Here is a 24,854-nt window from a genome sequence, read left to right as displayed (position 1 = left end):
AGAGCAGCTCCTGCCCTCCTGCATTCCTTCCCACACTGCTGGGCTGCTTGTGCTATGCTTCCCAAGAGAAGTAGTACTGAAACTCAGTGCCACAACAAAAGGCACCTTAAACCTCAGGAATGCCAGCAGCACGTGTCTCAGGGATAGGACAGGCTTACACACACAGTATTTATCTTGACTCCCACAGCCACAGCAAGCCATGGCTTGTGAGAGAGAGAAGAGTTCAGAGGTGAAAATTGTACTTGTGTGTGTGCTTTATACAGCCTAAAAACTTAGAGGGCCAAATCTGATTCTTGATCTCCATTTCCCTCAGAATCACAGAGATTCACAGAGCCAGGAGAGACTGTGTGCAGAAGTAAACTAGGAGCTGGCCAGGAAACAGATTTATGGGCTTATAAAAGCTCAGGAAGTATAAAACCAGCCTTTGTACCCGATACGTACGCACACAAGTGCATCCATGCATGTACACACAGATCCCAGATCACACACTATTATGTTGGTTTCATTCTGCAGTACCACCCTGCCTCCCTTTACGGCTGTGCTTCATCTTTCCATTCTTTCCTCATAAAGCATCTCAGCAGCCTCCGAAGCATGGCACAGACTACTTGAATAATTAATTGTGTGTGTGTGTGTGTGCGCGTGTGTTCATGGTGCTCATGAAGTGTCTGAACCTCCTCTAGCTTGCTGAGTTGAGAGGAGATCCTGGGAAGGGGACCACCATCCCATTATGCCCTACATCTCACTCTCCATGAGCTTCTACAGGCATCTTCTGAGCTCACTGAAACCTTTTTGTTTCGCCTTTGTTGTAAGGCCAGAGCAAACACATTTCACCCCAAAAGAACGGCAGTATTTAACCCGACCCTAAGTAAAGTTACAACAGCAGGAACTCGGGCAGTTTTTCACCTTACACTGCCCTCCTCTATTTCTTCCTTATGCTTCATATATTGTCTGCCAATAAAACTCCATTCCTATTTGCTGAAGTTCAGTATTCTGTCTTTAGCATTTCAAACTGATGCTTGTGAGAACAAGCTATGTTCACTTGTAAATCAAACTGAAATGAATACCCATGCATACAGAAACACTGGCAAAACAAATGACGCAGGCAGCACGTGATCTCTCTAACTCTTGTTTTCAGCCTGCTGAGACAGGGGTCTCCTGAAAGTTTTTCCTCTTCCAAAGCAGAGAAAAAGTGAATTTCTTTGATCTAATCCAATCAATTCCAGTTCTGCAGCTGAGGCAGTATTGTGCTTGCCCGTACTCTGCCACTGTTCTTACTTTTTCTGTGGTGCAACTCACTGCAGTGGCAGGACAAGACACATCAGAGCACTGCGCAGCAACACCATCACCAATCTCAGCTGCTCTGTCCTTGTGTCAACACCATCTTAGGCCCTTTCCACCTGGAGTTGTAAGCAAGTTCTTGCTAAGCCAAAAGCAAGAAGACAGCTGCTTTTGCAATGGGTACAGTGGCTACAAAAGCAGGAACCAACCCCAGAAGAATAAAGTGCTCCAGGAGCCAGAGGAATTTTCTTTTTGCTCTTTTCTCAAGCCTCCTTGGTCTGTTGAAGCAGCCTCCTTGTGAAACTATGCCAACAAGTAAAAAGGTCATACCTGGTTAAGCAGATGATAGGATGCTGTGTCTGGTTCTTAAACAAGGGAAACTCTCTGTTCCTATAAAGAAATAGAGAAAAAACATGCTCTATTTAGTCTCTGTTCAGTGAATTTCGCATAAACTCAATACTATGAGGACTACAAGATGCTGTAAATGTGTACACTTACGTTCCAGCCTTTTCCTCTTAGTTTTGCTTCCCAAGGCTCACTAGAGATGCATTAATTCAGATCCCTGTTATGTCCAGCCTGCTTCGGGACCACCAAGGAGCTGCTAAATCCTTAGGCTTTCCCTAAGAAAAGCTGGCAATGGCTTCAAAACGCCACCTTCCCTGGATTCAGGGAAGGCAAATGGAGCACACCCCCAAGCCAGCCTCTCTCCACTGGGAGACCTGGCAGGCTGCTACATTTACAGCTTCTGCTGCAGGAGCATCTCAGGCAGGAACAAGGAAAGCGTCTGCCAAGATGCCCAGAAAGTAATGGAATAAGATCAGGAGTCCCTCACTGACTTCCCAGCACCCAAAAATATCAATGCAGGGAACTCCTCCATTTTCTTCTTAAAGCTGTTTCTCTTGCCTCACTTGTAGAGCAGAGGGCCTTTTTGCCACATGTATCTTTGAGTATCCCCTAAGTACCCTCTCAGACGCTTGTAACTGTGCTGCTTTTAATCGTGCAGAACTTAATTCCCCGTATATGATACCTGACTCAAGCTAATGCTTCTCTTTGGGAGTTATTTCTTTTAAAGGTTCAGCAAGAACAGGCCAGGCATTTCCAAGAACCAGATTAGTGAGGAATACATGACTAAAACCAAGTTAAAAACAAGGATAGGATTAAGGTAGTGAGGAAAAATAAGATAGAAGTATGGAATTAAAGAGAATCATAATGCATATACACAAAGGGAAGCAACCTTAAGCGGGAGTTCACACCTTTCCTATTTCCAAGCTTGGACTCTCATCCTTCGACACCGAGTTACTCTCCTTGCCTACACCATGTCATTGGCATGGGGCTGTGCTAACTACAGCTTTCCACCAGTTTGCCCAGTTAACAACCAGCAGGAATGGAAAGATTTTGCTGCGTTGAAGGAGGAAGGTTTCAGATGGTTCTGACAGCAAATAAACAGGGAGCGACTGCTCCACCTTACTGCAGAGGCTGTTATCAGAGTGCACTGTTCACTTACAGGCAATAATTAGTTACACTAAGTGAGCTATGTGGAGATGAGGCTCCAGTCAGCATCAATGCTACCCCCCTGCAGGGTGAAGAGGAATGTTAAAATAAGCTAATTAAATTTGCTCTGGCTCAGCAAAAAGATCGATGCTCTCGACAGCTGAGTGCTGAGCACTCGGCATCCCAACAGCCCTCTGATGTGTCACTGGTGCAAAGCAATGCCATGGAGCCAGAAACAGGGGAGGCGGATGCTCGCCTCTTGGCAGAGGTAATAGCAGGAGACAGAAGCATTCAACAGGAACACTAACAGAAAGATAGACACACCTGCAGCATGCGTGCCCGATGATCAGATGGCATTTTGACATCAAAAATTCTGCTTTGTGCTTTCGCACTGTCTACTGCCATTGAACATAGAACCACAGAATGGTTTGTGCTGGAAAGGACCTTAAACATGCACTCTAATAGGCTGAACTGAAACCCCTCTGCTAAAGGTTTGCTGCAATAAATGTGACTTTAGCCAGTAGCAGAATACCAAAAATACCAGACAAACAAAACAGAGAAGCCAGAAGCGAGAGGCGGTTTTGATGCCCCAGGAATTTGCTGGGGACAGGCTGTAATCAGCATTTCCACCTCTTGCTGACCAGGAAGAAAATGAGATGGTTCAAAGAATCTTCCCCTGGAAAACAGATTAGAGACCCCCACACACCAAGGAGCCAACAGCTCCATGCTTGGGGCAGTTGTCTAGGAAGCAAGAAGTTAACATTCAAGTGCCTGGTCAGAACCTGGCACCACATGCATGAATGGGGTTTTTGACTTCTTGTGAGCATCTTCCAATAACTGCAGTACAGAATGTGTTAGGAAGGGCTTCTTCTTGTTTGCTTTACTCCCCAACCCTCTTTCTTCAGAGAGAAGCTGCTGAAGAACCTACCCCAGTAAGAAAGTCATTGAAATTGGCACAGTCTTTAGAAAAGCTTCAAGCTTTGATGAAGGAAAATGCTGGCTTGCTGATGCACCAGAGCCAGGAGCAGCACCAGGGCTGCTCCAAGCGTTGCCCTTCCCAGGGACAGGGCACACTACGGACAAGCTGATTGTCACTCCTAATCGGAAGCTGCCATCAGAAGACCCTTCAATCTTGGATATGGAAACCTTTATCAAGATCATGCAAGCTTATCACAATGCAGAAACCTTGCTGAAGTCTCATTCACAGACTCAGAATGCTAAGTGTACTCAGCATGCATTTTCTTTCACTGAAGAACATGTACAGGTTTCTGCTGATGCAGACTTACGCAGGTCTAGACAGCTCTAGGCCGGATGCACTGTGACCTAGCATCAAATGGATACAGGTACCTGTTTATTCTGCCTCTTCCTGTGGGTAGAGCATGTCACTGACTGCATCCTACTTACCCTGTTGTGTATATCAGGGATTACATTTCCTTCTTTTTGTTAAACACTTTGACATCTACCTATAAAAACTGATAGAAAAAAAACCACAAAGTGCATATATATACACACACAACAGAGGACTAAGTCTTGCTTTTATGCACAAGGTATTTGCAACTATTCTTCACTAACGTACACCTACTCCTGTTTCTCCTCTATTAAACTTTAAAAACCACCCTGGCTTGATAAATTTATACATTTTATTCAAATAAAGAATATATCTGTATTTTACAGGAACTGTTTCCCTTTCTTTCCTTTTGGGGGACTTTTCCAAAGACTCCTGGATCACCCATCCAACAACACACCCATTCTGCACAGTTATCTGTGATGAAAATAGTAAGGACCAAGTGCAGACTCTTCCTAAGCTGTTCCACTTCTTCCCCTCAGAAAAGAGCTGTGCTGTTACCCTGAGGGGTCAGCCCATCCACCTGAGGCCCTGACCCTGCCTTGCACAGTTCCATTGGCTTCACCAAGCCCCTGCCCAACTGCATAGTTAAGAGAAACTCTCCCAAGCGGGAGCCTGTTTTTTGCTACGTATTCCCTCAGAGCGGTGTGCAAGCAACAGTTAAAACCTAAATTGCCACAAATTACTTTTAAGCATTTAGTGCTCTGCCCAACAATGCATTTTACACACATTAGTCTGCAAATACTAAGGCTGCAAATGGATCTGATCCATTAGCACCAAAGCTTTCCACATAGCTTTTCCTTTTAGAGTACACTCTCCTCCTCCTTCCTACTTTCTATGCCCTCCATGCTTTCCCAGCTGGTGTTGATGTGGAGAGCAAAGGTCTTCCAAGCACTGCAGCTAAAGGAGGTCATCCAGAGGCCAGGTTCTGCTGGTGTAAACCGCTGACCATGAGCAGAAGTCAGTAGCTTACCCTGCCTGCAGACACGGCCCAAAAATTGCCGAAAGACTGCAGTAGGATGCTGCCTTAACTCCAGAATCAAGAGTCCACTGCCACTCTCAGCATTGATGCCAGCTCACTGGATGAGCAGTCCCACTGCTCACCCAGTGACTACAGCAATCTCCTCTCACTGTAATATTCACTTCAAAGGTTTCAGTAGTTTAAAACAAAGCCTCACAAGTTGAGAAAATCTATTAATGGGGAAAAGCATCTTGGGGATGCTAACTGGTAGTCTGAGCAGCTCACAGCCATGAAGGCAGAGGAGACAAGAGGCAGGGTGGGTACAACCCTGAGGAGGAGATGGGGAAAATGAAATGCTCTCTCAGCATCCAAGAAACATGGTAATTGGAGCCTGAAATACTCTGCAGGCAGGAGACACTGCTCAATCATTTATGGGAAGTTGAGGTAAGCAGTGTCAGCATAGTTGGCTTGGGACGAAACAGTTTTCTCATCCTCTTGACACAGAAGTAACTCGGCTACATTAGTGGCTGCCAGTAAGTAAGGAATAAAGAAAGGAAACAGAGAAGGAAAGCAAAAGATAAAATAAGTACATCAATATTTTCACAGCTTGCATAGAGCAGCCCAGCTAGGACCCTAAGGGGGTTTGTTTCAGGAACCTCAGAGATGGAAACAATCGGTACATTTGATGAAAATACATGGTGTCTGGGCTTTATAAATGGTGTCTCTAATAGTGTATCTGATTTTATAAATAGCAGGGAAAGAAATGGCTCCGATGACAATTACTGCCGAGGCATTTTGCCGTGACTACTGGCACAGTCCTGTCATTAACACTCCATTTCTCTTCACCACAACTTACTTCCTTTGTAGTTGCTCAGTGAAGACAGGTCTGGGGGCTGTTTTCCTGGTCTTGTCAAGATGATTTTTACTGCGTACTGTTTGAAAGATGTGCCACCTGCTATTTTATATCTATAATTTATTGTATAATGAGTGCTTATAAATCCTTATGATAGTTTAAGAGACTTGCAAAATGAATTGCTGGCCTAGTTGTTTCTCAGATCGTCAGCAAAGCAGGACTGGCTCAGGTCACTTTGAGTTCCTTCACACACCCCCCTCTGGCTGCAGCTCTGGCTGGCTTCATCCACAGAAGAATGTGGCCTCCAGGAGAAGGACCACGGTAAGGCTCTCACTGCTGCCATAGCAATGATAGCTTTTGGCATTTGCTTTAAGAAGTCTCATCTCTTTCAGATACCCATCAAACCGCTATATGGGCACAAGCTGTACCTTCACATGCTGGAGAGGAAAAGCTTACTCAAGAATCCTTTCTGGACAAGGACTGCATGCTACAGTCATTTAGTGAAACAGAAACCAGCAACCCAGCCAGCACGTTGGTAGGCAGGAGAAAGTCCTTAGCTAAGACGTGGGACTGTGAAATCTTCCACCGATGAGGGGCACACTGTCCTCACCTCAGTATCACACAGCACAAGACATGTTTCCACACTTCAGTCTAGCACCACACACCCAGAGCTTCCATAGGGAGCTGAAGACTTATCCATTTGGGACATTACTTTGCATTCCCCCTACCTCTCAGGGCCAAGGACCTTGTCAAACACTGAACGGGGCGGGGGGGGGGACACGGACACAACACACCCAACCCTTCTTCAGAATAAGGGTACTGCATGCATCTCATTAAACACTGCATTTAATCTGGTTTTGGACTAACAATACTTTCTAAGACAAGCCATAGCCTTCAGTGAGCTCATGGATGCACAACCAAAAGTGCATGTTGAAATGAGACTGTTCCCAAGCAAATAAAGCCATGATGTGCCAAGACTGCAGAGGGCTTTCTGTCTCAGTCATGAATGGCAGACACTATCAACAGAGAAAATCAGGCACTGCCTTTCATCTCTGTACAAAAGCCCTGAGAGCCAAGTTGCTGCACACTGGCAGTATAGAAGTCCTTCCCTCAGACAGTACCTTAATCTGGAGGGAGGGAAAGGAGAGGAAGGGAGGAAGGAAGAAGAGGGCCTGAGGAGCTGAGGCAAAGTGTCGGGACGAAGAGTCATGGCTGCGCAGAGCCATTTCAGCTTTGCTAAGCATGGATTTAGGGAAGCTGGAGATGCACTGCCCAGACAGGAGCCTGAACATCTGGCTGAGCCTGGCGTGGGCACACAGCACAGACCAGCCATGGGTCCACACTGTCAACACTGCTGCTCCAGGGACCGCTCCAACCCGGCAGCAATGAGGGCATCTTCTCAGCTGCTGGTGTTGAGTCCCTGCATCATCCAGGACTGTAATACAGGTATAGCCCATGTGTGGTGTGGATTTAGGTGGACACACAAGGCAGCTGCAGCAACTGCCTTCCACAGGACAGCACAGGCGTCTTTCACCATTACTGGTGGTCTTAAGGGGTGGGAAGGGGGCTTTCTGCAGCTGAGAAATTAGGGATGCAAGAGAAGGGGTTAAAAAGCATGAGCTACTGCATTGGCTTGGCTCCATCCTCTTGCTTGAGGATCTTGCTTGGATGGGGTTTGAACTAGATGATCTCTAAGGTCCCTTCCAACCCAAACCATTCTGTGATTCTAAGATCCTTTTCAAACACATCAGTTCTGTTGATCCTGCAGATTCTCCTGTGATGTACTAGGCAGACAGAAAATTCCCTCAGTACCTCCTATACCCAAGAGCCAACTTGGTATTTCAGGTGTGATGGAAATGCAAGCATGACACAATTAAAATGTCATTTATTTTGCTTGGGTTTACATTTTTGTCGGTGTGGTGTTATTGTAAGCGGCAAACTTTAAATGATTCTGATGAAAAGGTGATAAAATCCCATTTTACAGGTTTGTAGACTGAAATTTACTGTGGGTAAGAGTGGGTTACTGCCCAAGACAGGGAGAAAACCAGCTCTTGCCTCTAGTAATAAGGTCAAACATACACTCCCAGCATTGCCCCTGATGCAACACAGGGTGTAACTCCACAACCTTGCAGTAACCCAGCACAGCCTTCTCCCAATGTGCCTGCTAACACAAATTACACGATTCAGGGTTCAAGGCTGCTCTGGGATTGCATGGGAAAGCCACGTTAGCCTACAACTAGTCCACAGGTTTCTGTGACCCGCTGGCTGTTTTAAAGGCTCCAAAGTTAACTTTGAGGAGCAGAAAGCAGTTGTGTGGTACCCACAGTAACAGTTTAAGCTGCGGTTTTATACTGAGATGGATATATTTGAGACAGTAAGGCCTAAAGCACCAGATTAAATAAGGAAGGGGCACTGAAGACATTGGCTAGATCACATCTTCCAAGGCACGGCTCCGGTGTTGTGGCATATGTGCTACCAGAGATGCCCAAGACAAATACAAATGGCAAAAAAACATTGCCTGAAGACCTCCACCTGGGAATAAACATGGCAGGGGATGCAGCACAGGCCAGCAGGTATTCCCAGCCTATTTCTGCAGAAATAGCACTACCATACTTTTTATTTCTGCTCCTTCCTTCTCCCTAGTTTACAGTATCCCAGCCAAGCAGCAGTCTGGGAGGACTGACCACATCCCATGGCTCCTTATGGAAGTTTTACTGGCACTGTTTTGGTACAAGCCGCATTGCTGTGCTCATGATCACACTACAGACCCATTTCACACATGTTCCAGTAATACATGCACTTCCCATGCACAATACGTCTGCAGAGCAAAAGCTCCAGAGGCTTTAGACCTTTTATCTTTTAAATCACCTCTAAACTGCTTATCTCCATTAGCAATCTGGAATGCACAAGTCACCTGTCACAGACTGAAGGGGAATTAAGTAAACCAAAGTCCTTCGGTAGTTGACAAATGGAAGCTTTTTGCTTGCTTTTCTGGGGATTTTCCAGACACCCTCTCCTGCTGTCATTGCCTCCACATCTGCCCCTCTGGAGCCCAGGGAAAGACCCTCCATCACCCCCTGCACATCCCAGCCAGGCACCCCAGGAACAGTATCTACAAACTGTTATCAGCCAAATGAGACCACAGCACACAGTCCACCAAACACCTCCTTTGTGCAGCTGCAGAGGTTCTGGGGAAGCCTCTCAGGTACTTTCACCAAAAGATACCTACAGACTGGACTTCTGCCCTGGCAAGCACCAGCCTCCCTTCTATGCCAGGCAGAGCTCACCAAAGACCCCAGCCGAGACCTCACCATGGCCTGCAGCAAGAACCCAAAGTGAGAGATGGCTTAGAAGGAGACAGGGGATGAGAGCAGCCCAGCAGCCCTTGAGGACAGGATCAGCACCATCTCCATACTCTGGATAGACACAATCTAACCAAGGCAACATAGATAGCATCTTATAGAATCACAGAATCGTTAGGGTTGGAAAGGACCTTAAGATCCTCTAGTTCCAACCCCCCTTCCGTGGGCAGGGACACCTCACACTAAACCATATCACCCAAGGCTTTGTCCAACCTGGCCTTGAACACTGCCAGGGATGGAGCATTCACAACCTCCCTGGGCAACCCATTCCAGTGCCTCACCACTCTAACAGGAAAGAATTTCCTTCTTATATCCAACCTAAACTTCCTCTGTGTAAGTTTTAACCCGTTACCCCTTGTCCTATCACTGCAGTCTCTAATGAAGAGTCCCTCTCCAGCATCCTTATAGGCCCCCTTCAGATACTGGAAGGCTGCTAGGAGGTCTCTACGCAGCCTTCTCTTCTCCAGGCTGATCTATGGTTAAGACACAGTTGTCCCAGGCCAAGTCCCTGACTGCTGCAGGAGGTGCCCTGCCTGGTAGCCAGAGTGATGGGGGAAATAGCTGCATGTGCCTTGGCTGTTCAACTCTGTCATTCCTCTTGCATCTCAGCTCACCCTCACCATGTCACTGGGTCACTTCACATGCTGAGCTGTGACCCGAGTCCCCTGCAGCCCTGTGACATGGTCTGTCTCACTGCCCTTTCCGGGGGGGGACCACCACAGAGAAATGGGCGATGACATCGTGTGAGGAACATCTAAAGTCATGACAGTGACTGCTGACGGGTTTTATCTATCGGGAATGAAGACCGGGCACGGGAGAAGCACTGCTCAAACAGCCAGACATAACCACCAGGGAGCGCACACTCCGTGATGCCACTTGTAGTGGCAGCAGACAGAGACTTGCGTATGTGCATGCCTTGCTGTAATTCATCTTTGAAAAATCTCAGCTTTTTCTCACTTCAACTACATCTATCCCTAAACCTGAAATACAGCTGCATCACTTCGTTCCCTGCTTGGCCACAGTCAACGCTCCTGAAGTGGACTGTCCGTCCTAGGCTGGCTACTGCTGAAGCAACCACATGTGCCATAAAATTCCTTTTAGCATGCATCTGCTTCCTGCTTTGGGGAAGGAGCAGTAACCTGGTGATGAATAAAGTAAATGAGCAGTGCCCCATGCCAGAGAGACTCCGATACCAGACCCAGCCAGGAAGACATATTTTCCACCGTGAAACAAAACTCACCCACAGTCACATTTTCAGTCCCAGAACACAGGCTGGCTGGCAGCAGCACACCCGTACCCAGCCTTGCCCTTTCTCCTGTTTTCCCATCATTCGGCTGTCCACCTACCTTTTCCTTCCTCTTTGTTAAACTCTTAAGAGCAGCAAACTCAAATGAGATTTTCCAAACATCAGGCATTTGGTAAGAAAAGCCAATTCCATGAAAAGATCAGTGATGCTTGTGGGACATGGGTCCTGCAAGTGCCACAGTCACTCGGTCCTCAGAGGTACCACAGTAGGAAAGTTGACTGAAGAAACTGAAGCACGATAGTTCTCTAGTCCTTAAAAGCCTCAGTCCCTGGATTCCATAAACCCCAAAGGTGTTACTTTTGTATCTAATAAAGGAATCTTAAAAACATTGGCAAAATCTCTTCTGTGCTCCTGGTTACATGAAAGCCTTTGTTTGCAGTAGAGTACAGACCAGTTCAGTGATAAGAATTCAGACACAGAGCTGTCTCACTGCGTGAAGGAGGCTTATAAGGATGCTGGGGAGGGACTCTTCATTAGGGACTGTAGTGACAGGACAAGGGGTAATGGGTTCAGACTGAAACAGGGGAAGTTCAGGCTGGATATAAGGAAGAAGTTCATTACTGTAAGGGTGGTGAGGTACTGGAACGGGTTGCCCGGGGAAGCTGTGAATGCTCCATCCCTGGCAGTGTTCAAAGCCAGTTGGACAGAGCCTTGGGTGACATGGTTCAGTGTGAGGTGTCCCTGCCCATGGCAGGGGATTGGAACTGGATGAACTTAAGGTCCTTTCCAACCCTAATGATTCTATGATTCTATGCAGGTAAAACCTGTAAATACAGTTTTGAGACTGGGCAGAGAGCTGTCATAAAGCCAAATTTCAAGCTGGGGTAGAGGTTCCAAAACAGCCTGTGAGTGCTTCCCGAGAGGCTGTCAGGATCAGGCTCCAATCTTCTCTCCAGAACGGATGTGTAAACCATTTCCAGACACAGAATTTAGATCATTTCACCCAGGCAGTGTGTCACCCTCCATCTACACATTACATAAATCCTCCAGAGCCCAACTTGCAGCAGAAACCTCTGAGCTCATTCCCCTGGGGCCCAGGCACCCACTCCCCAGCTCATTCACCCTGCACAGTCTCTAGGGGATGCAGTCCCACTCCACAGCCTCCACAGCCAGGCTCAGTGCTCAGCAGCATCAACAACAAGCAGGCACAAAGGGCCAGCCTCAGCTGGGAGCATCCATTGCAATCCCCAGCTGTGTTTGGGTTCGTGGGCACTTGCATCTTGTCATTAATCCACTCTGCCTGTCTGCTCTGGAGAGAAATCCCACTTCATTTTCAGGGCTCTTTCTGCTCAGGATACAGACAGCAGGTCTGGAGTGAAATAATGTGCCCACAAACAAAGCTAGTGACAAAAGTCTTGCTGCTACCCATTTGACCAATACATTTTCCCTTTCCTTTTCCTCTCCCTTTCCTTCCCTTTCACTTTCCCTTTCCTTTCCCTTTCATTTCCTTTCCCTTTCTTCTATTCTTATTTCAATTTGCTGATTCTTTTGCTTTGAAAGAAACCATTGCATGGCGTTCTCCACATCTGATAAAAGAGCAGCTATTGGAGTGGTCCCCTCACACTCTGGGTACCCTCAGGCTGATTCAGCACCCAGCACCCTGAGCCAATGAGCCTTGCTCAAACAGGAATGTTTTCAGCTGGGCTGAGGTGCTGGGCAAAACAGCCATGCTTTGAAATAGGAGTTGGTGTTTCCTTACTGGGCTGCACTGAACCAGGTGGGAATTCCTGGGCGTAGATCAGCACTGCCTGGTGTGGTGCTGCACTGACCATCAATGGCCAGAGCTGGCAGAGACCCTGAAATGTCTTCTCAATCCAAGCTCAAGATACCAAGAGGCCCCCATCACTGCATGTTTCAGACTTGGTCAACCCAAATGTTTCAGCTGGGTTTTACTTGTTTTTAGAGTTCTCCCTCAGAAATTTGAGCTATTCCAAACAGAATGACCTTTTTCTCTCATTTTCATCATGCCTTAAAAAGGCATTCTAAAATCAGAATTAAGGGGGAGGAATTTTTCTCAGGAATGGGCAGTTTTTGAAACTAATCCTTTCCCAAGAACAGTTTTCATTTTATGAACAGCTTTTTTCTGATTAAAAAATGGGATTTGATTAGAACAAAAAATCCCTTGAGCTCAACTCGCTACTACCTTCAACATCAACTCCAAACCTAACTGTGGGAAACAAGTCCTCTGTTACTTCCCCCAAAGATAAGACAGGAAAACCAGACCTGCTCACATCTGGGAGAGGAGTTGGCTGTGAGGACTCTTTCCTGTAACATAGATCTTCCAAGCACTTGTTTATTTGAAAACCATGTAGTTCCTGTGAAACCAAATGTTCTGTGTTTAATAGCTTAAGCTATAACTCATAAAAGCCAAATTCAGCAGGCGATACGTTATTAAGAAATAGGGATCCAGATGGCTAGCTGAGGTCACCCTGAGGCCAGCAAGCCTATAAAGAATACACACTTGTGTGTCCTTATTAAAGTTGAGGGGCTTCATAAACCCAGAAGTGTTTTCCTTTTAGAGCACTCATCTCAGATAACTTAGTTTCCTTGAATAAAATACCCCACATCTTTCACAACATCTAACCTAATAGAAGCAGCCGGCAGCGGGAGGCCACTGTACTGCCTGCTCACAAGGAACTGCTGCACATTTTTATCCACATAATCAAGAAATAATGCTAAACCCACCTTTGTTAGAAGTCAGAAGCTCCTGAGCTTTGGGAAAACTTCCCATGGATGGGCTAGAAATCCTACAGACATCAGTACTGCCTCCTCTGTTACAGGCATCTGCTCTGCTAAGATAAGCCTGTGATTGTGACTGCCCTTAGCTGCAAATTATGGAGGTTTTGAGCATCACCTGAGATCACGTTAACAGCAAAGCCCTTGGTTCCAGCACTGAGTTTGGGATGGGCTGGTCAGCATTCATCCATGGAGGCTTCACTGCTTCCAGGGTGAAGCCCTGCACCTCACCATAGGCTTCACCCACGGCGACAAGGGAAGGCAGGGGTCTCAGATCCTGTTGGATAGCGATGCTTCCCAGCAACTGATTGACAGCTAATAACACTGTGATATGAGGCTAGAGCAAAACAGAGCAGTGAAACACAAACTGGAGGAAGTTCAAAGGGTCCTGGTGTATCCATTCCCTTCCCTCCTCGTGTGGGTGACCACACAAAATGAGACAAACTCACCAAGAACATTACTAACGCTGCAGGAGGCACAGATTATACTGCTGGCCACAATGCCCACAGTTCCCCCTTCCTCTGATAATTCCCTTTATTTATGAGCAGTTCAAAAGAGTGTTCCGTTATTATACTTTAATTGGCTTATGATTAAGCAAGCAGGCGGTGCTAAGGAGATGAGAAACCATGATGCAACACAGTAGAAAGCATTAGATGGCTTATTTCTCCCCTCAAAAAGAACTGTATGGCGCATCTGAAAACACTTAGCAAGTGGCAAGCCAACAAGAAAAGCAGGGCAAATACAGACTTCTACCCTCTTGAAACTAAATCCCTGCAAAGAAAATTATTATTCTCTCTCAGCACCACATGCTCCTGAACGTATCAAAATGCATTCAAGGAATAATACTATTTCCTAAGCTGACCAATCTCAGGAAATGATTTACAGGCTGAAAGCTGTACTTCACTTGTTGGAGACTTACCTAAGTGCCAGGCTGCACCGGTTCTTCACAGCGCCATGCCTTCTCCAACAAAAGACTACACTGATTGCAATACTTTCATGAAGACAAAAATAGTGTTTTGACCTTAAGATTATGGACTTTATGAGTCATAGCAAAGCCATTAACACTAAACTTCTGTTGGAACAATTTTAAAACCAACTATTTTATTACCTAATTTACCGAGCAAACTCGCCTCTTTTGTAGAGCTTGCATGTAAAACTTGGGCAACTTTCAAAACAGCAGCTCATTACTCAGAAGTGTGTAATAGCTTCCTTATAACACTATGCTGTGTAACATAAATACCTTAAAAAGATTAAAGTGACTGAAACCCAAAGGTTACGGACTCATTTGACCACAGGGGCTGCAGCCTTCTATAACAGAGGCTTTAAGGTACTTCAGCACAATTTAGACCTCATGTCAAATGAGTCATACACAGTATGGGAAGTTCTAAAGAAAATTCAATTACACAGACCAGCACTTCTGCCCCCCAACAGATACTTTTCTTTACATTCCCAATCCACTTTCAATTCACACATTTGAAAATGGATTCACAGATCTGGAAACAATATTACAGAGCAATAGGAAGCTGTTCTAAAACACTCATGGAGAGCAACAAGCAATAAGGAGAATCTCAATTTCTGCACTGATGCGTTTGCTAACAGCATTTATACTTTCTATTTTGGGGATATTACGATTTTATAAACCACCCCCTAGCTCAGAAACTATTTCCATAAATGTGAAGAGATACTGAATCTCCTTAAAAGAAGAGGATGAACCGCACTGCTCAGGGATACAACACGATGCCACAAGTAAAGGCCTTGCTTTCAACTCCAGAATCATGTTCTGCCCACCACATCACGTGCAAGAGGATGTAGTGACACGTACAGTCTTTGGACCAAAGTTCAGGGATTGCTCTTGGTTGAGCACCTCTCAGTCTACGAGTTCTACTGAGGGCAAACCTGCACTAGAAAAGCATAAGCAAGGTGAGTTGGTCTTCCATAACCTGTCCCCTATTTCCCAGCTGTTGCTCTATTGCCTCTGATTTTTGAGGATTATCTGTGGATTCATCTTGAAGGAAAACAGTTTTAAGAACTGTGTTATGTTATTATTATAATTATTATTGTAGGTTTTTTATTTTTAAGACTATGAATTGAGGCCAAGGAAGACAAAATGCCTCGCCTGGAAACACGCACAGGCTCTACAGCACAAAAGGGAAGCGTCAATCTGGGTCGCAACAACAGAATCACTGCTTCTGCTTAGCTAAGGGCTGCAGTAAACAGATCATATGAGCTACAGGCCTGAAGTTTATCTTAAGCTCCTTTAAAAGCACTGCTCATTATTCAAAGGAAAACGTGTGATGTTTTGTGACATCTCTCTGGAAGAAGCTTTCATGTCTGTTGCTCTGAGATGATTAGAAGGCATGGCATTTTGAATGCAAACTTCAAAATCCCAGTGCTTTACTGCTGCTCATTCTCAGGCATTAAGAAACAGTCTTTGCTGGGTTTTGCAGGAATGGGGGGAATACATGAAAGCAGGAAATGAGCAGGGAGCTTTGTCTGGCCCCTCACGATCAGATAACCAACTGCACCTTATCAATACAATTGCACCTAACTTAAGCACACCTACACTTCCCAATGCCTACCTGGCCAGAACTGTATCTCTGCCTAAAGAAGTGTACTGTTACCTGACCCGAGTCAAACCAGCCACAGTGACCTAAATGGTACAAGTCTAGATTGTGCCAGCCAAGGATATGGCCTCAGAGCAGAAGCTAGTTTAGGGAGACATCTAAGTTTGCTCACCAGTACAATACCTGGTCATGGCAGTAGAACTGTCAGTACTCCTGGAAACTACAAGGCACCCACACTGAGCCTCTGTGAGGTGATTCAGGTAGTATCACCCTTTATTGAGGCTCCATCCTCCAAGCCCCTTGCATTCACATATGTAGTGCCAATTTTCTGGTGGCTTATTAGAGAGCTGGCCCATTTCCCTGAAAACATATGCCATGGGAAGTAGCTCACCCCAAATTACTCCAAACCAATTAAAATGGTTTTCAAAATGAATTGCCATTTGGCTGAGCACATTTTCAAGAAGATGTAGCTTGCTTTCCTTATTGACTGTCATGGTCTTTTACGCCCTTGCTATACGTCAGTCATGGGGGCATCAGCCCCAAATTACTTGAAGGTAACTATAGTCTTCCCTTCTATGTCAAGAGCCCATAGGTGAGTGCTGCAGGCTGTGCTGCACGGCACCTTGATGATGGTATAGTGAAGACCTTAATTCCTAAAGCTGAGACAAGGAAGTTCAAAGGCCTCCTGCCAACAACAGAGTCCAGTCTGACTTACAAAGGCAGAACTACAACATGGTGCTCTTCACTCAGGACAAGCAAGGGCATGAGGGGAGGAGAAGCTGCCACCAAAATAACAGTACCAAGAATGTGTGTCTGAATTCTGTAGACACATAAGGTGTCCCAATAACAGGTTCCACTAGAAGTAAATATGGACAGGACAGAACTTATCCTGAATATGTATGACAGGAGGGCAACGATGTCTGAGAAGTAGAAGACAGAATGAATCTTCTGTAACCCAGTACATGTGCTCAGTGTCACAAGATAAATAATCAATTTGCCTCAATCAAGCTACATCCTTCTGCTGCCACCAACCTCTACTTTGCAACTGCACAGCTACAGAAACCCAACCACTTCCTTATCACTGATTACTGGATAAAATCATTCTTCTATATTCTCATACCTCAGTGGCTCACTCAGCAAAGTTAGCCATGGTATTTTCAATTCAATGGCCATAGGAGATAGCATCACTTAGTCCCAGCTTCACAAGTAACAGCTTGAACAGGTGAAGAGGATTTAATCAACCAGCACAAACTCCAAGGAAAGCAAAACAAAGAAATGCTGAAACAAAGACAAGCATTCTCTTGGTGCGAAGGTAACTGTTTCAAGCAAGAAAACACTTCTGCAAAACTATTTCCTGTATTTATGTGTGCACTTATAATCAGTTTGCTTCAGTGATCTTCCACTGTTGATTAACAATCAATGAAGAACCAGTCTAACACTACTCCACGTCCACATGGCTGGTTTAACGCTAAGAGTCTAACGGGTGCTTACACGCCTCAAGAGGTTGGAAGAGGGACTTACTCTTTGGATAAATTTCATGCTGTGAATTACTCGTTCCAATCTTATTATTCCCAAGAAAAATAAATTAACTTGTTAAAAGAAACAAACAATCCATCCCAATCTTGCTGCCTGCAGAAAAAATCTTGCAAAAGGTATTTTATCATTGGAAACAATAATTGAACTACACTGAACGTGAAGCAATCCCTTGCATGGTGAGGACTAGTGCATGACTTGTTTCCACAAGAAACTGAGAGCTACAAGGGCATAAAAGGCTTCTTTTGTTCTACACACAACTGCCTTTGTGGCTTCATGGACCCCTCTGAGAGCCAGACCTGCCTCCCTACATCACAGCATAGGGAAGTCCCCACTCCCCTCCTGCTACCCACAGGTGAAAGCACACCAGCAGAAAGATGCATCTCCATGTGCCTCCCAAGCTGCTTGCAGTCACAAGCACAATACACATCCAACACTGTCACACCAGTTGCAAAGAGCTTATTGGTTATAACTGATCCAAAAGGACATCCTGATACAAGTTGCTTCCATAACATTACTTTTTACTACTGATTAATAGAACCAACTGATGGAAAAAAACTTCCAGAAGTGAGGTAGTTTAACAGGAAGCCAGAATCCACTGGCAACAGTTAAAGGAAGCCACAAGGGAGCAAAAGGGGATATTCACTGTGGCCCGCCTGCCTTATGAATGCCATGAGTTCAAAGCTCACGTCCAGCTTTCAGTGATCTCCAACAGCTAAGAAGGTGCTCAACTGGGAACCAGTCATTTCTAACATGTTCTGAAACCCAGAAATATGTACAAGAAAGCTAAAAGCCACCTCGAAAGGCTGCACTATTTTCACACTGTTAATGAGCCCCATTCTTTGTAACACACACCCATCCTTGGTGGGTTTATGGAGAACATATGCAGGAACTTCTGCGACAGGGATTTCTGTAGATGGAAAGAGTAAATAATACACAGAAAGGAACTACACTGTGGGAAACAGCGCCCTAATTTTGACAGCATATGCTTTACTGCACTGTTTGCAACCTATCAATAAAACCACACAAATCTGTTTGAATCTGGAAATCAAAGCATTTCAATGTGAGTTTCAGTTTTAAGGTTGAGCCCACACAGACAAGTGTGTTGCTATTAAACCACCTGGAAGAAATAGAGTTTATTTTAAGCAACCTTTTTGGTATTTCCCCCCATCATTCTGACCCTTAAACATTCAGCTAAGTCCATAACAACTGCTGCCTAGGTGTTCATTATAACTATATAGATACGTGAATTAAAAAATCTTTGTCTGTTTAAGCATAGCATATACCTGAACACCTCCACATTTACACCACAGCTACACCTTCACCAGCAATATATGGGTTTCATTACATCACTTTACTGAAGGTGATCAACCAAGAAATAGACACCACCAGCAAAATGCAGATGTTTGGAGTTTCTTGGATGTAAGAGTTGTAATACAAGTGTGCCATGACTATTTTCAAGGAAATGGCAATTTGGGAACCAAAGGAGGCCAAAGCTCTACCACTTCAACATGAGTGAGTAACTCGAAGATGAATTTTAGTAGTTAATATTAAATAATAAATTGTCCCACCCTACCAACACCATTAACATCACTTTTCAGCATAATGACAGCCTCTGGCAAGAGGCTCTGTGGTGACAATTCCAATTAACTTTCCTCATCTTTATCTCACAGGTCACCTGTTAAAAAAAAACGCACATTTACTCCATCTTCTCTCAGAACAAGACTGACTGCAGTGGAAGCGAAGTGCTCTTCTAAGTCATATAGGTCACACCACCTCAGCTCCAGTTTGTACAACACTCTGCAGGTTGTGCAAGCCATTATCTGACATGCCTTCCTGTCCAGCTGCTGGGCTGAGATGCCTCTGCTTCCCTTGGTAGCAGAATGCAACCCAAAGAACCACTAACTTAATCCTATGGACCTTACCAAAACAAAGGACCCACTAGCAAGAGCAGCCCTTCTGTGCCATTATCTAAACTGGCCGAGTGTGCTCTCTTCACTGATGAAAGCAGCTCCTTAGGGGTCCAATCCAAGCTGATCAGTTTTTACTTGGGTTTCAGTAGGCTTTGAACCAAGTTCTGTTGATACCATCATACCCTTCCCACAAGATACATAAGGAGAAGAGAGAGAGAATCTGTTTTAACCTAATTCTGTGTTCTCTTCACCTTCAGAAAAGAGTGGTCAGAAGGATCATTCTGTTACACCAGCAGTACTTAGGACCTAAGAGATGATTTCAGGAATCCATCACAAGCTGATTTCATAGCTGTGGTGCACAGTGCGCTGACAACTACCAGCTGAAGAGACCCAGTGGCAATGTGGGGTATATCCTCAGAGGAAGCAAATCTGCTTCCCTCTTGGATGTAGATATGCAGAGAGACTATTTACAGGAGCCGAGTATTTGCCCCTGTGGACATCACCTCCTGTCCCTAACCCTCTCCCAGGGAGAGAGCTCTCTCCCAGATGGGAACTCGCATATCAAGGCTGAAACCACATAGACCATTGTACTCAAGTGACACAACACCAAACAACATCTCACATAACATCAGAATCTCTCCAGATCTAAGATCCAGATGGACTGAAAAGAAGAAGCGGGACATGGCCCCAGAATCGAAGAAACTTCAGAGTTTCTTGGACCCCAGAAACAAAGAAAATGCATGTTTCTTTAATTATCCATCGCCCCTTAATGCATGTCTGGGTCAAACAGTAGAGGTTTTGAATGCAGACAAGCCTACAAGAACTGACTGCATGCATATACACACACACACACACACACACACACAAAAACTCACTCCATGCCATGGCATGGTGAGATGATTCAAGAAAGAGGACAATCACCAGGAAGGTGAAACTGCATGTTAAACTGCTAACATCACTTGTTAGATCCCAACTCTCTGACCGAGTGCAGAAAGATCTAGTACGGAGCTCTTTGCCTTGAGTCCAGGAGCATTTATCTTGTTTCCGGCCTTCAGTTTCAACAACTGGGTTTTTCTTAGGCCAGGAAACAACTAAACACAGGCTCTTTGAAAGCTCTGCCTCGACACAATCCAACAGGATTCACCCTTGAAGTGGCTCTCCTAGCAGTTTCAAGACCCGAGAGTGCCTACAGGAGTTTCATATAACATATGCTGTGCAATACACCTTTGGCCCCAATAGCAATTTTTACATACAGTGATTTTTAGGCAGTCAAAATGTTCAGTTCTGGTATTTTAAAGATAACAGGAAAAGCATTTGCCATTTGTGCTTATACAAGCGATTGCTGGGCTAGTGCCCTTCCATGCTACAGACTGCAGTGTTTGCTTGCTGCAAAAATCAAAGCACTGTCACTCAGCTCGTTGCACTCACCCCATCAACACACATCAACCACATTCTCACAGCAATGCCTCCAACCTGCAAACCTCCTGGGAGGACTGCAAGCCTTCTGCAAGATCTAGGCCCAATCTTGGCAAGTGACCCTTCAGCAGTCACATTCTTACAAGGGACCCCTGACACACTGTAGCTGTGATCAGGAGGATCAGGAGGAAAAAATTTCTTGGTCACCCTATTCAGCTTGTTCTGACTCACCAGCACAGGCAAGCACTCTGTAACATCATACCCTTTAGGATGGATTAAGAATGGATTTATGTGGTGCTTACTGGGGTGCTTCAAACCTTCTGTAGCAGTTCAATAGATATCTATGAGCCAAGGGCTGAAAACTGCCAAAAAAGGATCAATACATAACAGCAAAGACCTCAAAATTTAGCTGGTTATTAACCCAGTCATGCACCAACCAATTCCCAACTTTCACAGCTGGTGAAGGAAGGAAGGTCCTGGGAGTGTTGCTGCATTTCACACACTGGAGGAGTCACCCCTTCCCAAAAGCCTGTCAGCACAGGAACCTGCACATGATTTTGCTATGGAGTGAGCTAATTTTTCATGCATGGACGTGCACTGCCAAGCAACAGGCTTTGTTAAGCACCCAAGGACAGTTCGATAGTCTCCAGCTTCCGTAAAACCATGGGGCTACCCTGCAGCTCAGGGGCCCTGATCATAAACACCTTCAGAAATCTTCTAGAATGTTCCCGCTTTCTTGCTCTTCCTCAAAGCCTCAGGACTTGGACAGTTTGTCAAAGGGAAGAACTTCACTTGGGCGTGTCAATGCTTGCAGCCCTTTGAAGAAGTTTTCATTGCTGATACTGATAACACCTGGGTAGAACAGATCAATAAAACATGAACTGCAGACTGATTCCTATTCCCAGTCGCATGCAGTGCTGCAGACCTTCTGCAGATGCTGCACGTAACCGGGTTTGGACTCTGCCCAGGGATGCAAAGACTCAGTCTGCTCAACCCTGCTGCACAGACAGCAGAACCACCACTGGTGTATGCATCGGTACCATCTCCTGAGAGCAGATGAGCAGACCGATTTCGACATGAACTGGCACAACAAACAGTGTCTGCAATACGTTACGCATTTGCCATGGTGTTTTTATTAATGTTAGCCCAAGTTAAAACTCCAAACATTTCAGCTCTTGCTAGCAAGATCTTTACAGAGAGTTCCCTGAAGCACCTTCCATGTCCAATGCTTGTTCTTCTCTAAGACTTGCATTTCCCTCCTAATGTATTAAATCATAAAATGTATTTTGGCTTTCAACGCTTAATGCCTCAGCTAGTGTTTATATGGCTACTGGCTTCTGTTTAAAGGAGGGACTAATCAAGATGATAAATGCTCTAGAAAGGCTCCTGTTATCAATCACATTTCTTAAGCAGAAAGGTACTCCTGCTAAAAAAGCAAGAGAAAGGCTCATTTACCACTATTGTAGTAAGATTACCCTCTGTTAAGCAAAGTGGCAGCTCCTTTATCCAACACTGAATGCAGACTGACCAGCAGTTTAGAGACCTAGCGAGATATGCTTAAAGATAACAATCAAGGGAAGTTATCCTGTGTGAAAGAGGACAGATGGCAGGCACACAATAGCCATCAAGTCTATTTAAACAGATAAGTAGCCTCCCTACGCCCACCCCAGCTCTCCACATGTGCTAATTCAAAGACAGGTTCTGATCGCATGGAGCCCTCCAACCTGAAACAGGCACAGGGGTCACGGCTTTTCCTTCCATGCTCTCATCTACAAATCTGCCCATTCTCTCCATCGAGTACAAAAAAAGCAGAGCCCAGGACAGATGCTCCTGCCCAGCAGCGATAAGCTACACCTCTGCGCCTTGCTCCAGAGCCCAGGACAAAGCAGCACAGCAGCACTGGATTGCGAATGCAGGGCTTAGCCTGGCAAGCCCAGTGTTTCATCAGGTTTCTGAGCCCCAGCAGAGACAAGCTGCCACGGATGGCAGAGGGCTGGACAAGTGATGCCCGTACCACTTCAGAGATGCAGGACATGCCCCGGCAGACGTTCAGTGACAAAATCAGTGACAGGCAGGGAAAAGGGCCCAGAAAGCTGACAGTGTCAGCCAGGGTGGCCAGTGGGCAGGCTGCAGTGAATTTTGAATGGCTCAGTGAACGATTGAATGGCACCAAGAGCCAAGGGCCTCGGATCCAAGGCCAGTTTCTGCTATAGGGAGCATTCTACCAAAAGCAAAGGTGCTGTTGAGCCTGAGAAACCAGCAGCTAAAAACAAGTGGAAAAGCCAGAGGGGAGGCATCAGAGGGATGGTGAGAAAGACCATCTCAGCCAATTTCTGTCAAGTCACATGGACCTTTCCTCCTCAGACACTGCATGACTGGGGCTTCTAAGTTTGTAAGGATTACCTCCATCCATAGGCTTAACCTTCCTACAGCCAACCTGCACAAGACAGAGCGCCACTCTCTGCCTGTTGCCCCAGCCTGGCCAGTCAAGTGTTTCAAGCATGGCCAGAGCAGCTACGGCTTCTTGCAGGGGCCGAGTGCCCTGCTTGCCACCTGACTGACATCCTGCACTACTTCATCTTTATATAGGTCCGTCTCCTGATGATCTCTGCAAGCAGCATTGCTGGGAAATGAAAATGCTCTGGGTTCAGTTCTCATAAACACTCCCAGCTGTAAATCCTCAAAAGTCTTTTTAAGCTTTGTCATAACATGACTTTCTTTCCCATGACACTGTTTATTATACAACTCTTTCTTCCCCTGGTCTTAAAAGAAAGGGTGCATAATGGCAAGGAGGTGTACTAGCACTGTAGCACAAATTGAATCCAAAGGTGATAACATCTTTTTGGCAGGATGCTTATGAGCAATTTGGGCCCCTTATCACATTAGTGAACTATACAAACAGAATGCAGGTGGAAAGGAGATGCTCGCATCTGGGACTACCCTTCACTACAAGCCTAGGCTAAGGCTTTTCAAGTCAACAGTCAACTCCATAGATGTTATAGGCCCAGTAAAGGTATTTTTTATCAATTTTAATTCAGTAACAGTATTCAAAACCACCCAAATAATCTTTTTGACAGACAAGAAAGAAATAAGCATCTCCCCTTTGACAGAGGTAGAAAGCTAGAAGAAAGCCCCACTGTTTCTTCATAAACTGAGTGAAATTCTGGCTGAGTGAATCCTTTCCCCCACTCCCCCAATATTATGGACTTAAATTCTACTTTTCTGTATTCTATTATGATTACACACACATATATATACAAAAGCCAAATTCACATCTGATTACAGAGAAAAGCTGATTTGTTCCAGTAATTGCTTTGTCCACAGTACTTCATTCCAACAGACCTCCCAAAAATACTTTTAACTCCAGCACTTCTTCATTGACATTAGGAAGAAACATTTGTTTTGTTATCTCTCCTGCCCATTTGGATATTGCAAGAAAGGATCCCAGACTGGTCTGTGGTGGAAGGGACCTTAAAGCTCATCCAGTTCCAACCCCTTGCCATGGGCAGGGACACCTTCCACTAGAGCAGGTTGCTCCAAGCCCCTGTGTCCAACCTGGCCTTGAACACTGCCAGGGATGGGGCATCCACAGCTTCTCTGGGCACCCTGTGCCAGCGCCTCAGCACCCTCACAGGGAAGAACTTCTCCTTATCTCCAACCTAAATCTCCCCTGTTTTGGTTTGAATCCATCACCCCTTGTCCTATCACTCCAGTCCCTGATGAAGAGTCCCTCCCCAGCATCTTTGTAGTCCCCTTCAGACACTGGAAGCTGCTCTGAGGTCTCCAAGCAACTTCTCTTCCCCAGGCTGAACAGGCCCAACTTTGTCAGCCTGTGTTTGTATGGGAGGTGCTCCAGTCCCTTGATCATCCTCGTGGCCTCCTCTGGACTTGCTCCAACAGCTCCATGTGCTTCTTACATTGGGCACAGCAGAACTGTACACAGTGCTCCAAGCTGGGTCATCTCTGACTACCCTGCTCTTATGCCCCCCTCAGCAAACACAACACTAAGGGCACACAGCAGGCAGAATGAGGACCAGCTGAGTAGTACAACAGCTCACAATTGAAGTCTCCTAGTTTCCTTTTGTCTATGATAAAG

The 24,854-nt window shown here is 45.6% G+C and overlaps 1 protein-coding gene across 36 annotated transcripts in view; it reads right to left on the bottom strand.

Moving 5' to 3' along the window:
• MAP2 (microtubule associated protein 2) overlaps positions 1-24,854 on the bottom strand; it is a 224,830-nt gene that overhangs the window by 102,448 nt on the left and 97,528 nt on the right. For 35 of the 36 annotated variants that reach the window (XM_057412262.1, XM_057412275.1, XM_057412280.1 and 32 more), the window contains one exon: positions 1,609-1,668. The exons of the other annotated variant lie outside the window; for it this stretch is intronic. The gene's annotated coding sequence lies outside the window, so the exon portion shown is untranslated. The remainder of the gene's footprint in view (positions 1-1,608; positions 1,669-24,854) is intronic. 36 annotated transcript variants of the gene reach the window in all.

Source organism: Pezoporus wallicus, unplaced genomic scaffold, assembly GCF_028554395.1.
Source record: "Pezoporus wallicus isolate ANWC-B61680 ecotype Strahan unplaced genomic scaffold, APGP_CSIRO_Pwel_v1 contig_6566, whole genome shotgun sequence".
NCBI lineage: Eukaryota > Metazoa > Chordata > Aves > Psittaciformes > Psittacidae > Pezoporus > Pezoporus wallicus.
This window is presented reverse-complemented; position numbering and strand designations above follow the sequence as displayed.